General features: G+C 45.8%; 6 non-coding genes across 6 annotated transcripts; all 6 read right to left on the reverse strand.

The window, feature by feature from the left end:
• Positions 1 to 13: 13 nt before the first annotated feature.
• On the reverse strand, positions 14 to 204 carry LOC130340028 (U2 spliceosomal RNA). Its single transcript, XR_008880237.1, has one exon. It is a non-coding gene; the product is annotated as a U2 spliceosomal RNA (small nuclear RNA).
• Positions 205 to 2,286: 2,082 nt separating this feature from the next.
• On the reverse strand, positions 2,287 to 2,477 carry LOC130340029 (U2 spliceosomal RNA). Its single transcript, XR_008880238.1, has one exon. It is a non-coding gene; the product is annotated as a U2 spliceosomal RNA (small nuclear RNA).
• A 2,090-nt stretch (positions 2,478 to 4,567) lies between these two features.
• LOC130340030 (U2 spliceosomal RNA) lies at positions 4,568 to 4,758 on the reverse strand. The gene has a single exon (XR_008880239.1). It is a non-coding gene; the product is annotated as a U2 spliceosomal RNA (small nuclear RNA).
• Positions 4,759 to 6,842: 2,084 nt separating this feature from the next.
• Positions 6,843 to 7,033, reverse strand: LOC130340031 (U2 spliceosomal RNA). Its single transcript, XR_008880240.1, has one exon. It is a non-coding gene; the product is annotated as a U2 spliceosomal RNA (small nuclear RNA).
• Positions 7,034 to 9,125: 2,092 nt separating this feature from the next.
• LOC130339932 (U2 spliceosomal RNA) lies at positions 9,126 to 9,316 on the reverse strand. Its single transcript, XR_008880157.1, has one exon. It is a non-coding gene; the product is annotated as a U2 spliceosomal RNA (small nuclear RNA).
• Positions 9,317 to 11,405: 2,089 nt separating this feature from the next.
• On the reverse strand, positions 11,406 to 11,596 carry LOC130339933 (U2 spliceosomal RNA). The gene has a single exon (XR_008880158.1). It is a non-coding gene; the product is annotated as a U2 spliceosomal RNA (small nuclear RNA).
• Between the last annotated feature and the right edge of the window lie 1,920 nt (positions 11,597 to 13,516).

The raw sequence follows: 13,516 nt of genomic DNA on the forward strand, positions 1-13,516 counted from the left end.
TAACCCTGTAAGGGGGTGGTGCACTGTACCCGAAGATACTGCCATATCGGGTCAATGCATAGGGCGACGGAAGCAAGCTTCGAAATCGGCCCCCGTTCTCAAAAATCCATTTAATATATGGTCCCCAGATAGGGGACGTATCAGATATTAAACTGATAAGAACAGATACTACACTTGATCTTAGCCAAAAGGCCGAGAAGCGATAACCGTGAAAGGGGCGGGCCCAACAAGGTCCCCTTCATGGGCACTATCACTGCTTGCTGTCAGGGAGGCTGCCAGACAATTTTCCATGCACACTCTGGGCTGGGGGGCAGTCAACCACCAGTACACACAGCAGAACCTAAACCCATACCATTATTGCTAAGCAGCAAGACAGGGGCCCATTGCACTCCCACGGGGCCTTTTTAAATGCAATCCATAACCCGGATTTGCCAGGAACCCTTCTTACTCCTCCTACTTGCATGTGACACTGGGCTTAGGATCTGCATAGGAAACACACACACAAGCACACACCTACCTTTGTTGCCTGCAGATGCCTCCTTGGCTGTCCCCAAACGGTATCAAACCAACACCCACGGGAAGCTGTAAGCATAGAGGACATGCCTGCACCCCATTGGACTTACCTGTGTGGGTTAAATCCGGGTTATTTGACAACCTATGGCGGTGATGGTTCTGCTCAGGCAGAGCAGTGCTGATGCTCCTCATAAAGCTGTCGCTGCTGTGAAGGTTCTAGGTGACATCACAAATCCCTATGGTTACATACACAACAAAGCTGGGTTGTTGTTGTTTACACTCTGCAAGGCCTGTGGAAGTGAGTGACATCATAGCACTGTAGTTCTGAGGGTTCAAGATGGATGCAACAATCTCCTGTTGCTTCTATGAAGGCCATAATAGACGACATCACCAAACAGCTCCATAGTCACATACACAGCAAAGGAGAGATGTTGTTTACACCTAGTGATGTCAGTGGTATTGAGTGACATCACAGCACAGTGCTAAGGCTCCTGGGCCTGGACACAGCAGCGGCTGCAATATCTCAACGGAGAATACGTTTATATATATGTGTGTGTGTGCGCGTATATATATATATATATATATATATATATATATATATATTTCTCCGCCGAAATCACTTTTAAACCCATTTCCACCTTTTTTTCCCTTCTCTTCCTCTTACTTTTTTTTCACGTTTTTTTACGTTTTTCTCCTTTTCGCCTCTTTTCTGGGCGTATTATTCTTCTTTTTCTTCTTTTTTTTCGTCTAATGCATACCCCATCAGTGCAGCAATGCTTATTCAATACCGCCAGCAGATGGAGACACTGGGGGATAATTTTCTAAGGATTTATACTGATTTTTCCTGTCTGAATTTGTCGCACAGAAAGTTGCAGGCCAAATATGTGTGACATTTCTGCGACTTTAGCTTCTAGAGCATTTTTACAACATTATACATAGGTGCTGAATACATAAAAAGCGACTGTTCAGCGACAGACAAGTCGCATCGGCTGAAAGTAGGCCAGAATGTCAGTCCATGTTGGAGCAGGTTTAGATACAGTCTAAAGTATAGATCTCAAAGTCTGTGCACAGAATTTAGCAAGGGCCTCGCACCTTCTGATGCATCAGGTAGGTGCACAATAGCATAGCCTAACCCTCTGTACTTTGGTCTATATTGATGCGGGACATAGACAGCCAGCTGATGACCAATCCATTAGTGCAATGGATGGCTGGAAGCATTTGTCTTTGCCTTTGCAATACCACAGAAGCAATGCATGGTCAATGTACAGCAATGACACACCTGTGTGAACAGCCAGGAGACCCCCCCCATGTTATGTTACATAGTTACATAGTTAGTACGGTCGAAAAAAGACATATGTCCATCAAGTTCAACCAGGGAATTAAGGGGTAGGGGTGTGGCGCGATATTGGGGAAGGGATGAGATTTTATATTTCTTCATAAGCATTAATCTTATTTTGTCAATTAGGAACATTCAGCACCCACCCGCTATCAAGGCAGCTGCCTATCATGTCATGCCCTACCTGCACAGGTGTGCTGGCTACTCAAATGATCCAATTAAGGAGGCCATTTAGTCAGCAGCAGCAGAAGTCCTGTGCCTGGACGCTCCAACAGCGGCCAGACACAAGCAGAAGCAGAAGCAGCAGAAGCAGCAGCAGCACCACCTTTTGTTTTTTGGCTGCAGCAGCAGCAGCAAGGCCCACAGGGCTGGCTAGCTGGCTAGCCAGCAAGCAGGTAGCAATGAAAGTAGGAATCTTTCTTTTTAACCCTGTAAGGGGGTGGTGCACTGTACCCGAAGATACTGCCATATCGGGTCAATGCATAGGGCGACGGAAGCAAGCTTCGAAATCGGCCCCCGTTCTCAAAAATCCATTTAATATATGGTCCCCAGATAGGGGACGTATCAGATATTAAACTGATAAGAACAGATACTACACTTGATCTTAGCCAAAAGGCCGAGAAGCGATAACCGTGAAAGGGGCGGGCCCAACAAGGTCCCCTTCATGGGCACTATCACTGCTTGCTGTCAGGGAGGCTGCCAGACAATTTTCCATGCACACTCTGGGCTGGGGGGCAGTCAACCACCAGTACACACAGCAGAACCTAAACCCATACCATTATTGCTAAGCAGCAAGACAGGGGCCCATTGCACTCCCACGGGGCCTTTTTAAATGCAATCCATAACCCGGATTTGCCAGGAACCCTTCTTACTCCTCCTACTTGCATGTGACACTGGGCTTAGGATCTGCATAGGAAACACACACACAAGCACACACCTACCTTTGTTGCCTGCAGATGCCTCCTTGGCTGTCCCCAAACGGTATCAAACCAACACCCACGGGAAGCTGTAAGCATAGAGGACATGCCTGCACCCCATTGGACTTACCTGTGTGGGTTAAATCCGGGTTATTTGACAACCTATGGCGGTGATGGTTCTGCTCAGGCAGAGCAGTGCTGATGCTCCTCATAAAGCTGTCGCTGCTGTGAAGGTTCTAGGTGACATCACAAATCCCTATGGTTACATACACAACAAAGCTGGGTTGTTGTTGTTTACACTCTGCAAGGCCTGTGGAAGTGAGTGACATCATAGCACTGTAGTTCTGAGGGTTCTAGATGGATGCAACAATCTCCTGTTGCTTCTATGAAGGCCATAATAGACGACATCACCAAACAGCTCCATAGTCACATACACAGCAAAGGAGAGATGTTGTTTACACCTAGTGATGTCAGTGGTATTGAGTGACATCACAGCACAGTGCTAAGGCTCCTGGGCCTGGACACAGCAGCGGCTGCAATATCTCAACGGAGAATACGTTTATATATATGTGTGTGTGTGCGCGTATATATATATATATATATATATATATATATATATATATATATATATTTCTCCGCCGAAATCACTTTTAAACCCATTTCCACCTTTTTTTCCCTTCTCTTCCTCTTACTTTTTTTTCACGTTTTTTTACGTTTTTCTCCTTTTCGCCTCTTTTCTGGGCGTATTATTCTTCTTTTTCTTCTTTTTTTTCGTCTAATGCATACCCCATCAGTGCAGCAATGCTTATTCAATACCGCCAGCAGATGGAGACACTGGGGGATAATTTTCTAAGGATTTATACTGATTTTTCCTGTCTGAATTTGTCGCACAGAAAGTTGCAGGCCAAATATGTGTGACATTTCTGCGACTTTAGCTTCTAGAGCATTTTTACAACATTATACATAGGTGCTGAATACATAAAAAGCGACTGTTCAGCGACAGACAAGTCGCATCGGCTGAAAGTAGGCCAGAATGTCAGTCCATGTTGGAGCAGGTTTAGATACAGTCTAAAGTATAGATCTCAAAGTCTGTGCACAGAATTTAGCAAGGGCCTCGCACCTTCTGATGCATCAGGTAGGTGCACAATAGCATAGCCTAACCCTCTGTACTTTGGTCTATATTGATGCGGGACATAGACAGCCAGCTGATGACCAATCCATTAGTGCAATGGATGGCTGGAAGCATTTGTCTTTGCCTTTGCAATACCACAGAAGCAATGCATGGTCAATGTACAGCAATGACACACCTGTGTGAACAGCCAGGAGACCCCCCCCATGTTATGTTACATAGTTACATAGTTAGTACGGTCGAAAAAAGACATATGTCCATCAAGTTCAACCAGGGAATTAAGGGGTAGGGGTGTGGCGCGATATTGGGGAAGGGATGAGATTTTATATTTCTTCATAAGCATTAATCTTATTTTGTCAATTAGGAACATTCAGCACCCACCCGCTATCAAGGCAGCTGCCTATCATGTCATGCCCTACCTGCACAGGTGTGCTGGCTACTCAAATGATCCAATTAAGGAGGCCATTTAGTCAGCAGCAGCAGAAGTCCTGTGCCTGGACGCTCCAACAGCGGCCAGACACAAGCAGAAGCAGAAGCAGCAGAAGCAGCAGCAGCACCACCTTTTGTTTTTTGGCTGCAGCAGCAGCAGCAAGGCCCACAGGGCTGGCTAGCTGGCTAGCCAGCAAGCAGGTAGCAATGAAAGTAGGAATCTTTCTTTTTAACCCTGTAAGGGGGTGGTGCACTGTACCCGAAGATACTGCCATATCGGGTCAATGCATAGGGCGACGGAAGCAAGCTTCGAAATCGGCCCCCGTTCTCAAAAATCCATTTAATATATGGTCCCCAGATAGGGGACGTATCAGATATTAAACTGATAAGAACAGATACTACACTTGATCTTAGCCAAAAGGCCGAGAAGCGATAACCGTGAAAGGGGCGGGCCCAACAAGGTCCCCTTCATGGGCACTATCACTGCTTGCTGTCAGGGAGGCTGCCAGACAATTTTCCATGCACACTCTGGGCTGGGGGGCAGTCAACCACCAGTACACACAGCAGAACCTAAACCCATACCATTATTGCTAAGCAGCAAGACAGGGGCCCATTGCACTCCCACGGGGCCTTTTTAAATGCAATCCATAACCCGGATTTGCCAGGAACCCTTCTTACTCCTCCTACTTGCATGTGACACTGGGCTTAGGATCTGCATAGGAAACACACACACAAGCACACACCTACCTTTGTTGCCTGCAGATGCCTCCTTGGCTGTCCCCAAACGGTATCAAACCAACACCCACGGGAAGCTGTAAGCATAGAGGACATGCCTGCACCCCATTGGACTTACCTGTGTGGGTTAAATCCGGGTTATTTGACAACCTATGGCGGTGATGGTTCTGCTCAGGCAGAGCAGTGCTGATGCTCCTCATAAAGCTGTCGCTGCTGTGAAGGTTCTAGGTGACATCACAAATCCCTATGGTTACATACACAACAAAGCTGGGTTGTTGTTGTTTACACTCTGCAAGGCCTGTGGAAGTGAGTGACATCATAGCACTGTAGTTCTGAGGGTTCTAGATGGATGCAACAATCTCCTGTTGCTTCTATGAAGGCCATAATAGACGACATCACCAAACAGCTCCATAGTCACATACACAGCAAAGGAGAGATGTTGTTTACACCTAGTGATGTCAGTGGTATTGAGTGACATCACAGCACAGTGCTAAGGCTCCTGGGCCTGGACACAGCAGCGGCTGCAATATCTCAACGGAGAATACGTTTATATATATGTGTGTGTGTGCGCGTATATATATATATATATATATATATATATATATATATATATTTCTCCGCCGAAATCACTTTTAAACCCATTTCCACCTTTTTTTCCCTTCTCTTCCTCTTACTTTTTTTTCACGTTTTTTTACGTTTTTCTCCTTTTCGCCTCTTTTCTGGGCGTATTATTCTTCTTTTTCTTCTTTTTTTTCGTCTAATGCATACCCCATCAGTGCAGCAATGCTTATTCAATACCGCCAGCAGATGGAGACACTGGGGGATAATTTTCTAAGGATTTATACTGATTTTTCCTGTCTGAATTTGTCGCACAGAAAGTTGCAGGCCAAATATGTGTGACATTTCTGCGACTTTAGCTTCTAGAGCATTTTTACAACATTATACATAGGTGCTGAATACATAAAAAGCGACTGTTCAGCGACAGACAAGTCGCATCGGCTGAAAGTAGGCCAGAATGTCAGTCCATGTTGGAGCAGGTTTAGATACAGTCTAAAGTATAGATCTCAAAGTCTGTGCACAGAATTTAGCAAGGGCCTCGCACCTTCTGATGCATCAGGTAGGTGCACAATAGCATAGCCTAACCCTCTGTACTTTGGTCTATATTGATGCGGGACATAGACAGCCAGCTGATGACCAATCCATTAGTGCAATGGATGGCTGGAAGCATTTGTCTTTGCCTTTGCAATACCACAGAAGCAATGCATGGTCAATGTACAGCAATGACACACCTGTGTGAACAGCCAGGAGACCCCCCCCATGTTATGTTACATAGTTACATAGTTAGTACGGTCGAAAAAAGACATATGTCCATCAAGTTCAACCAGGGAATTAAGGGGTAGGGGTGTGGCGCGATATTGGGGAAGGGATGAGATTTTATATTTCTTCATAAGCATTAATCTTATTTTGTCAATTAGGAACATTCAGCACCCACCCGCTATCAAGGCAGCTGCCTATCATGTCATGCCCTACCTGCACAGGTGTGCTGGCTACTCAAATGATCCAATTAAGGAGGCCATTTAGTCAGCAGCAGCAGAAGTCCTGTGCCTGGACGCTCCAACAGCGGCCAGACACAAGCAGAAGCAGAAGCAGCAGAAGCAGCAGCAGCACCACCTTTTGTTTTTTGGCTGCAGCAGCAGCAGCAAGGCCCACAGGGCTGGCTAGCTGGCTAGCCAGCAAGCAGGTAGCAATGAAAGTAGGAATCTTTCTTTTTAACCCTGTAAGGGGGTGGTGCACTGTACCCGAAGATACTGCCATATCGGGTCAATGCATAGGGCGACGGAAGCAAGCTTCGAAATCGGCCCCCGTTCTCAAAAATCCATTTAATATATGGTCCCCAGATAGGGGACGTATCAGATATTAAACTGATAAGAACAGATACTACACTTGATCTTAGCCAAAAGGCCGAGAAGCGATAACCGTGAAAGGGGCGGGCCCAACAAGGTCCCCTTCATGGGCACTATCACTGCTTGCTGTCAGGGAGGCTGCCAGACAATTTTCCATGCACACTCTGGGCTGGGGGGCAGTCAACCACCAGTACACACAGCAGAACCTAAACCCATACCATTATTGCTAAGCAGCAAGACAGGGGCCCATTGCACTCCCACGGGGCCTTTTTAAATGCAATCCATAACCCGGATTTGCCAGGAACCCTTCTTACTCCTCCTACTTGCATGTGACACTGGGCTTAGGATCTGCATAGGAAACACACACACAAGCACACACCTACCTTTGTTGCCTGCAGATGCCTCCTTGGCTGTCCCCAAACGGTATCAAACCAACACCCACGGGAAGCTGTAAGCATAGAGGACATGCCTGCACCCCATTGGACTTACCTGTGTGGGTTAAATCCGGGTTATTTGACAACCTATGGCGATGATGGTTCTGCTCAGGCAGAGCAGTGCTGATGCTCCTCATAAAGCTGTCGCTGCTGTGAAGGTTCTAGGTGACATCACAAATCCCTATGGTTACATACACAACAAAGCTGGGTTGTTGTTGTTTACACTCTGCAAGGCCTGTGGAAGTGAGTGACATCATAGCACTGTAGTTCTGAGGGTTCTAGATGGATGCAACAATCTCCTGTTGCTTCTATGAAGGCCATAATAGACGACATCACCAAACAGCTCCATAGTCACATACACAGCAAAGGAGAGATGTTGTTTACACCTAGTGATGTCAGTGGTATTGAGTGACATCACAGCACAGTGCTAAGGCTCCTGGGCCTGGACACAGCAGCGGCTGCAATATCTCAACGGAGAATACGTTTATATATATGTGTGTGTGTGCGCGTATATATATATATATATATATATATATATATATATATATATATATATATTTCTCCGCCGAAATCACTTTTAAACCCATTTCCACCTTTTTTTCCCTTCTCTTCCTCTTACTTTTTTTTCACGTTTTTTTACGTTTTTCTCCTTTTCGCCTCTTTTCTGGGCGTATTATTCTTCTTTTTCTTCTTTTTTTTCGTCTAATGCATACCCCATCAGTGCAGCAATGCTTATTCAATACCGCCAGCAGATGGAGACACTGGGGGATAATTTTCTAAGGATTTATACTGATTTTTCCTGTCTGAATTTGTCGCACAGAAAGTTGCAGGCCAAATATGTGTGACATTTCTGCGACTTTAGCTTCTAGAGCATTTTTACAACATTATACATAGGTGCTGAATACATAAAAAGCGACTGTTCAGCGACAGACAAGTCGCATCGGCTGAAAGTAGGCCAGAATGTCAGTCCATGTTGGAGCAGGTTTAGATACAGTCTAAAGTATAGATCTCAAAGTCTGTGCACAGAATTTAGCAAGGGCCTCGCACCTTCTGATGCATCAGGTAGGTGCACAATAGCATAGCCTAACCCTCTGTACTTTGGTCTATATTGATGCGGGACATAGACAGCCAGCTGATGACCAATCCATTAGTGCAATGGATGGCTGGAAGCATTTGTCTTTGCCTTTGCAATACCACAGAAGCAATGCATGGTCAATGTACAGCAATGACACACCTGTGTGAACAGCCAGGAGACCCCCCCCATGTTATGTTACATAGTTACATAGTTAGTACGGTCGAAAAAAGACATATGTCCATCAAGTTCAACCAGGGAATTAAGGGGTAGGGGTGTGGCGCGATATTGGGGAAGGGATGAGATTTTATATTTCTTCATAAGCATTAATCTTATTTTGTCAATTAGGAACATTCAGCACCCACCCGCTATCAAGGCAGCTGCCTATCATGTCATGCCCTACCTGCACAGGTGTGCTGGCTACTCAAATGATCCAATTAAGGAGGCCATTTAGTCAGCAGCAGCAGAAGTCCTGTGCCTGGACGCTCCAACAGCGGCCAGACACAAGCAGAAGCAGAAGCAGCAGAAGCAGCAGCAGCACCACCTTTTGTTTTTTGGCTGCAGCAGCAGCAGCAAGGCCCACAGGGCTGGCTAGCTGGCTAGCCAGCAAGCAGGTAGCAATGAAAGTAGGAATCTTTCTTTTTAACCCTGTAAGGGGGTGGTGCACTGTACCCGAAGATACTGCCATATCGGGTCAATGCATAGGGCGACGGAAGCAAGCTTCGAAATCGGCCCCCGTTCTCAAAAATCCATTTAATATATGGTCCCCAGATAGGGGACGTATCAGATATTAAACTGATAAGAACAGATACTACACTTGATCTTAGCCAAAAGGCCGAGAAGCGATAACCGTGAAAGGGGCGGGCCAAACAAGGTCCCCTTCATGGGCACTATCACTGCTTGCTGTCAGGGAGGCTGCCAGACAATTTTCCATGCACACTCTGGGCTGGGGGGCAGTCAACCACCAGTACACACAGCAGAACCTAAACCCATACCATTATTGCTAAGCAGCAAGACAGGGGCCCATTGCACTCCCACGGGGCCTTTTTAAATGCAATCCATAACCCGGATTTGCCAGGAACCCTTCTTACTCCTCCTACTTGCATGTGACACTGGGCTTAGGATCTGCATAGGAAACACACACACAAGCACACACCTACCTTTGTTGCCTGCAGATGCCTCCTTGGCTGTCCCCAAACGGTATCAAACCAACACCCACGGGAAGCTGTAAGCATAGAGGACATGCCTGCACCCCATTGGACTTACCTGTGTGGGTTAAATCCGGGTTATTTGACAACCTATGGCGGTGATGGTTCTGCTCAGGCAGAGCAGTGCTGATGCTCCTCATAAAGCTGTCGCTGCTGTGAAGGTTCTAGGTGACATCACAAATCCCTATGGTTACATACACAACAAAGCTGGGTTGTTGTTGTTTACACTCTGCAAGGCCTGTGGAAGTGAGTGACATCATAGCACTGTAGTTCTGAGGGTTCTAGATGGATGCAACAATCTCCTGTTGCTTCTATGAAGGCCATAATAGACGACATCACCAAACAGCTCCATAGTCACATACACAGCAAAGGAGAGATGTTGTTTACACCTAGTGATGTCAGTGGTATTGAGTGACATCACAGCACAGTGCTAAGGCTCCTGGGCCTGGACACAGCAGCGGCTGCAATATCTCAACGGAGAATACGTTTATATATATGTGTGTGTGTGCGCGTATATATATATATATATATATATATATATATATATATATATATTTCTCCGCCGAAATCACTTTTAAACCCATTTCCACCTTTTTTTCCCTTCTCTTCCTCTTACTTTTTTTTCACGTTTTTTTACGTTTTTCTCCTTTTCGCCTCTTTTCTGGGCGTATTATTCTTCTTTTTCTTCTTTTTTTTCGTCTAATGCATACCCCATCAGTGCAGCAATGCTTATTCAATACCGCCAGCAGATGGAGACACTGGGGGATAATTTTCTAAGGATTTATACTGATTTTTCCTGTCTGAATTTGTCGCACAGAAAGTTGCAGGCCAAATATGTGTGACATTTCTGCGACTTTAGCTTCTAGAGCATTTTTACAACATTATACATAGGTGCTGAATACATAAAAAGCGACTGTTCAGCGACAGACAAGTCGCATCGGCTGAAAGTAGGCCAGAATGTCAGTCCATGTTGGAGCAGGTTTAGATACAGTCTAAAGTATAGATCTCAAAGTCTGTGCACAGAATTTAGCAAGGGCCTCGCACCTTCTGATGCATCAGGTAGGTGCACAATAGCATAGCCTAACCCTCTGTACTTTGGTCTATATTGATGCGGGACATAGACAGCCAGCTGATGACCAATCCATTAGTGCAATGGATGGCTGGAAGCATTTGTCTTTGCCTTTGCAATACCACAGAAGCAATGCATGGTCAATGTACAGCAATGACACACCTGTGTGAACAGCCAGGAGACCCCCCCCATGTTATGTTACATAGTTACATAGTTAGTACGGTCGAAAAAAGACATATGTCCATCAAGTTCAACCAGGGAATTAAGGGGTAGGGGTGTGGCGCGATATTGGGGAAGGGATGAGATTTTATATTTCTTCATAAGCATTAATCTTATTTTGTCAATTAGGAACATTCAGCACCCACCCGCTATCAAGGCAGCTGCCTATCATGTCATGCCCTACCTGCACAGGTGTGCTGGCTACTCAAATGATCCAATTAAGGAGGCCATTTAGTCAGCAGCAGCAGAAGTCCTGTGCCTGGACGCTCCAACAGCGGCCAGACACAAGCAGAAGCAGAAGCAGCAGAAGCAGCAGCAGCACCACCTTTTGTTTTTTGGCTGCAGCAGCAGCAGCAGCAAGGCCCACAGGGCTGGCTAGCTGGCTAGCCAGCAAGCAGGTAGCAATGAAAGTAGGAATCTTTCTTTTTAACCCTGTAAGGGGGTGGTGCACTGTACCCGAAGATACTGCCATATCGGGTCAATGCATAGGGCGACGGAAGCAAGCTTCGAAATCGGCCCCCGTTCTCAAAAATCCATTTAATATATGGTCCCCAGATAGGGGACGTATCAGATATTAAACTGATAAGAACAGATACTACACTTGATCTTAGCCAAAAGGCCGAGAAGCGATAACCGTGAAAGGGGCGGGCCCAACAAGGTCCCCTTCATGGGCACTATCACTGCTTGCTGTCAGGGAGGCTGCCAGACAATTTTCCATGCACACTCTGGGCTGGGGGGCAGTCAACCACCAGTACACACAGCAGAACCTAAACCCATACCATTATTGCTAAGCAGCAAGACAGGGGCCCATTGCACTCCCACGGGGCCTTTTTAAATGCAATCCATAACCCGGATTTGCCAGGAACCCTTCTTACTCCTCCTACTTGCATGTGACACTGGGCTTAGGATCTGCATAGGAAACACACACACAAGCACACACCTACCTTTGTTGCCTGCAGATGCCTCCTTGGCTGTCCCCAAACGGTATCAAACCAACACCCACGGGAAGCTGTAAGCATAGAGGACATGCCTGCACCCCATTGGACTTACCTGTGTGGGTTAAATCCGGGTTATTTGACAACCTATGGCGGTGATGGTTCTGCTCAGGCAGAGCAGTGCTGATGCTCCTCATAAAGCTGTCGCTGCTGTGAAGGTTCTAGGTGACATCACAAATCCCTATGGTTACATACACAACAAAGCTGGGTTGTTGTTGTTTACACTCTGCAAGGCCTGTGGAAGTGAGTGACATCATAGCACTGTAGTTCTGAGGGTTCTAGATGGATTCAACAATCTCCTGTTGCTTCTATGAAGGCCATAATAGACGACATCACCAAACAGCTCCATAGTCACATACACAGCAAAGGAGAGATGTTGTTTACACCTAGTGATGTCAGTGGTATTGAGTGACATCACAGCACAGTGCTAAGGCTCCTGGGCCTGGACACAGCAGCGGCTGCAATATCTCAACGGAGAATACGTTTATATATATGTGTGTGTGTGCGCGTATATATATATATATATATATATATATATATATATATATATTTCTCCGCCGAAATCACTTTTAAACCCATTTCCACCTTTTTTTCCCTTCTCTTCCTCTTACTTTTTTTTCACGTTTTTTTACGTTTTTCTCCTTTTCGCCTCTTTTCTGGGCGTATTATTCTTCTTTTTCTTCTTTTTTTTCGTCTAATGCATACCCCATCAGTGCAGCAATGCTTATTCAATACCGCCAGCAGATGGAGACACTGGGGGATAATTTTCTAAGGATTTATACTGATTTTTCCTGTCTGAATTTGTCGCACAGAAAGTTGCAGGCCAAATATGTGTGACATTTCTGCGACTTTAGCTTCTAGAGCATTTTTACAACATTATACATAGGTGCTGAATACATAAAAAGCGACTGTTCAGCGACAGACAAGTCGCATCGGCTGAAAGTAGGCCAGAATGTCAGTCCATGTTGGAGCAGGTTTAGATACAGTCTAAAGTATAGATCTCAAAGTCTGTGCACAGAATTTAGCAAGGGCCTCGCACCTTCTGATGCATCAGGTAGGTGCACAATAGCATAGCCTAACCCTCTGTACTTTGGTCTATATTGATGCGGGACATAGACAGCCAGCTGATGACCAATCCATTAGTGCAATGGATGGCTGGAAGCATTTGTCTTTGCCTTTGCAATACCACAGAAGCAATGCATGGTCCAATGTACAGCAATGACCACACCTGTGTGAACAGCCAGGACCCCCCCCATGTTATGTTACATAGTTACATAGTTAGTACGGTCGAAAAAAGACATATGTCCATCAAGTTCAACCAGGGAATTAAGGGGTAGGGGTGTGGCGCGATATTGGGGAAGGGATGAGATTTTATATTTCTTCATAAGCATTAATCTTATTTTGTCAATTAGGAACATTCAGCACCCACCCGCTATCAAGGCAGCTGCCTATCATGTCATGCCCTACCTGCACAGGTGTGCTGGCTACTCAAATGATCCAATTAAGGAGGCCATTTAGTCAGCAGCAGCAGAAGTCCTGTGCCTGGACGCTCCAAC

This window comes from Hyla sarda, unplaced genomic scaffold (genome assembly GCF_029499605.1).
Source record: "Hyla sarda isolate aHylSar1 unplaced genomic scaffold, aHylSar1.hap1 scaffold_564, whole genome shotgun sequence".
Taxonomy (NCBI): Eukaryota; Metazoa; Chordata; class Amphibia; order Anura; family Hylidae; genus Hyla; species Hyla sarda.